This window comes from Furipterus horrens, unplaced genomic scaffold (genome assembly GCF_987537825.1).
Source record: "Furipterus horrens unplaced genomic scaffold, mFurHor1.1.pri manual_scaffold_8, whole genome shotgun sequence".
Classification (NCBI taxonomy): domain Eukaryota; kingdom Metazoa; phylum Chordata; class Mammalia; order Chiroptera; family Furipteridae; genus Furipterus; species Furipterus horrens.
In genome coordinates, this window is record NW_028327178.1 from 10074989 (window position 1) to 10079167 (window position 4179).

The 4179-nt window shown below is 44.4% G+C and overlaps 1 long non-coding RNA gene across 1 annotated transcript; it reads left to right on the forward strand.

Annotated features, from left to right (window-relative positions):
- The first annotated feature begins 443 nt into the window (after window positions 1–443).
- LOC150002500 (uncharacterized) lies at window positions 444–1424 on the forward strand. Its single transcript, XR_016512615.1, has 2 exons — window positions 444–517; window positions 1109–1424. It is a non-coding gene; the product is annotated as an uncharacterized LOC150002500 (long non-coding RNA).
- The last annotated feature ends 2755 nt before the right edge of the window (window positions 1425–4179 follow it).

Here is a 4179-nt window from a genome sequence, read left to right on the forward strand (position 1 = left end):
GCAGTAGGAGTGTGTGGAGCGAACTAACGATGATAATTAGGCATTACAGAGGAAAATTTTCAAATGCTAAGTACTTGTGGCTAACCCTTTATATTTTGCTATATCTTGTTCAGAATATTGTCTCTGATACTAAAGTGATTTTAGTATTTTCAGCACAATGCTATTGCAATAAACTTTATTTGGGAAACCATGAGTACAAAATTCAATGGCTCAGTTAAGCTTTCTGAGTTAAACCCACCTACTGGGAGCTTTTTTAAATGAAAAGCTTACGGAGGACAGTACTGGCCTCACAGATTAATTGCACACCAAGGACTTAGAAAGCAATAGAAAGAGTCTCAAACCCCGTCCTCAGATGAACAGAACAAACAGCGAACTCTCTGGACTCAAAAAAAGTTAATAAATGACGGTAAGTGACATAGACAGTCATTCCATGTAAGCACCGATATGGCGAGAGGCGCACGGGTTGTGTTTCTAAGGCACGGGGCCCGAGGGGTGTCGGAAGTCGGTGCTGCTGCTGGTGCGTGAGTCTGGGGTGAAGGCTTTCCCTGCTCCAGAATGGAGCGTCCCGGTGAACAAGAGGGGGCAGGGCATCAGTTTACCTCTGTGCAGTGCATGAGGAAAGAGCATTCCTCTTTGGGAGGTAAGTGGCACCGAAATGCGTTCAAGGTGTGTTGAGACCCGAGGACCGTGCCTCTGATATCTCGTATGGTTCTGGCGAAAATGACAGAAGTCATTGCAAAAGGCAAGAAGGGAGAAACTGGGGGGGGGGGGGGGGGTAGGGGAGGGTGGATGGGGAGCGAGGGAAAGGAGGGGAGGGAGGGAAAAGAGAGTGGAGTAGCTTAGTCTTGTGAATTCTGACATCACCAACAGTGAGGACCCACCCGGACTTGGCTTCCCCAGAAAAACTCCCAAGTTTTCCCCGTATCTACTTGTTCTGTCCTTGTTTTCCCATGTCCCACGGTTCTCTCAACTCCTTCCCCATCATCAGAACTTAACTTGTTTTGTCCCTTATTTACTCCGGGTCCCAGATGCATGACTCACTAACTTGATAACTGAATGAGAGGAGGTGTTAATGGCTGATAATAGCAGTACGGTTCATCCCCAGCAGGTCTCATTTCCATTTTAATGGACGTCTTGAATGCCTCAGTCAGAGAGAGAAAGAAGTAGTTACGTGAGAACTTCAGGCTCCCTAGGAGGGCCGTGGGAAAGCTGAGCGCCATGTGGGTAATGAGCGTCCTTCCCGTTTTCTCACATCCTCAGAGGGTGGCCGTGAGCTCCTCCGGAAAGCAGCCGATATTTACGGGGGAGGTGGTACCGTCTTCGGAAGAGCCTCTGGGAACCCAGGGTGGCTCATTTCTGGGTTTGACTTTCCAAGATCAATACATGCAAATGTTGAATTAAAAAGTACTCTTTTAAAATGGGAACTCGTTCTCTCCTGTTTCTATCTCGGCGACAGTGGACGGCAAGTGAGCTACCTCTCTTCTCCTTAAGCATTGTTTTACATCCGTGAAGACAGTAATTAAGGGTCGTCCTCCCTGGGCAATATCACCTCAATTTATCTGGATTTCTCTTAACAAGAACCCCTTGGCACTGCTTTAGCACTACCATCCCCTTTTCCTGGACGTGCCCCATTTTTTTTTACATAATTTCTAAAATGAAAAGGGTGCGCCTGGTTGTTTCTGTTTCCTTTGGAAAACCAACAGCCAGTGCAGACAACTTCCTGGTCAACAGAGTGTCACCTGGAGGGACAGTGCCCGTCAGCAGTCACGCCTCCCCGGACGTTAAACTGAAATAACCCGAATTACAGTATCCCTCTTGAATTTCCCCCAACCTTGCTGAAGTCCTCTTGTAATAAGATACAAAATGAGGGTCAGAGTTCATGTTTAAATGAACTGTTCCTTGTCCACAGCCTTAGCACGCTGTCTACCTGTAAGGTGTTCCTAAAAATGCTTGGTGCTGAAAATGGCCACTTCAGCCCAAACCATCTCTTCACCTGGTATATTCTGTGTCTCCCAACATTCCTCTTTAGCAAACAGATCAAGTGTAGACTCTAAACTAACGCCGTTGGTGCCGACTGTTGACTGAGGGCTTAATTCTTCGTCACGTTCTGAGTTGGCTTTTAAAGCAGGAGCTCTTAGGAATGTCAATTCTGGAAAAATTTGAGGCTGAGCAAAGTTTTCAGCATCCAAGAGCGCCTGCCATCTACTGAGACGAGAAGAGGGTATCTTACACCTTCCCAAGTGGGTAGTCTGTATTCTTTTGAAGTTCCTTTAGGGATATAGAAATCACAGAAACTGCTTTGGGGATGAAGTGAAAAACAAAATACAGAAATATAGCAATATTATATAAAATAAGGGTTGCGAGGCTCATGATTTTAGACTGCAGCTTCCTTACTGAAGTTTTTACTCCCTTTAAGTAAAAGGTCAATAGTCAGGTCACTGCCTCCTTACATATGGGAAGGAGAAAGAGAGGGGGAGAAACATCAATGTGCGGTTGCCTCTCGAATGTCCCCAACTGGGAATCCGGCCAAGAACCCAGGCATGTGCCCTGACTGGGAATTGAACTGGCAGCCCTTTGGTTCACAAGCTAGCTCTCAACCCACTGACCACACCAGCCAGGGCTACACTTACTTCTGAACCTAGCAGACTGCAGGCCTCCACTGTCTAACAGGGTTCAGAACACTGAAGCCATACTTCTGTACCCCTCAATGCTTTATTGGGTTTGCTCTAAAGCATCGGTTTTTAACCTGTGGGTCACGACCCCTTTGGGGGTCGAATGGCCCTTTCACAGGGGTTGCCTAAGACCATCGGAAAACACATACATAATTACATATTGTTTTTGTGATTAATCACTATGCTTTAATTATGTTTAATTTGTAACAATGAAAATACATCCTGCATATCAGATATTTACATTACGATTCATAACAGTAGCAAAATTACAGTTATGAAGTAGCAACGAAAATAATTTTATGGTTGGGGGTCACCACAGCATGAGGAACTGTATTAAAGGGTCGCGGCATTAGGAAGGTTGAGAACCACTGTTCTAAAAACAAGATATTGTCTTACATAACTATGGCACAGTTGTCAATTTCATGAAATTTAATATTAATACCATAATTTTATCTGATCTACAATCCTTGTTCTAATATTGTCCGTTGTCCCAATACTGTCCTTTAGAACATTCGGTCCAGGATGCAGCCCAGGATTACAGTTTGTATTTAGTTAGTATTTAGTCTCCTTTACTCTGGAACAGTTTCTCAAGCTCTTTTTGTCCTTTGATATTTTAAAGAATACAGGCCCCCTATTTTATAGAAATTTTCTCAATTTGGTGATTCTTTATAATTATGTGTTCACTTTGAGGGCTCTTCCATGGAAAGTTAAGAATCACGGTCTCTTTCAACAGCTTCCCATCTTATTGAGAATAAAATTCACCTACTTTACCCAGTGTGACCAGGCCCTGCTTCCTCGTGACTGGCTCCTGGCTCTCACTGTCTGCCTCGGGCCCTTTGCCTTGCCGTGCTCTCTTCCTGGTATGTTCTTCCTCTCTTTTTTTTCTCTTGTTTCCTCACTTCATTCAGGTACAACTAGCTACAGACAGAGCAATCATCTCAGATTCCAAACCCATAGCATTCTTTTATTGTTTGCAGCCCTCCCTTCCCAAAGATTCTGGACGCCTGCCTCCTACCTACAAAGTGCACGTGTCCGTAATGCTGATTAATACTTTGCTCTTTGGAACCAGCCTGGTGTCCCGTCAGTGTCTGGTCTTACAAATGGAGTTTGTACAATATTTAAAGCACTATTAATTTAGGTGAGAGTGACATCTAGTGGACCAGTGATGACAGTCCTGGAGCTAAAGGCTCTCATTAGCCCTGACGATTTAAGGAGGGGCCGACCAACAACAAAACCTCCACAAAACCTCCTCGCTGAGTGCTGGATAGATTCCATGGTGAGAGCTGGAGAATTCACTGAGATTCCTGTTGACATCTGATGTGGCCCTTAATGGGTTAATGGTATCTGAAGTTCTAGGTGTCTGTGTTTTATGTGTGTTTGAGACTGTGGTGTGTGAGACAGCTTAAGCTGCTATAAATTTATTTTTCAACAGGTTAATTTATTATCCAGAACATATGAACATGAAATTAGCATATGCTATCACCAAGTGGCGGTAATGATTCAAAAT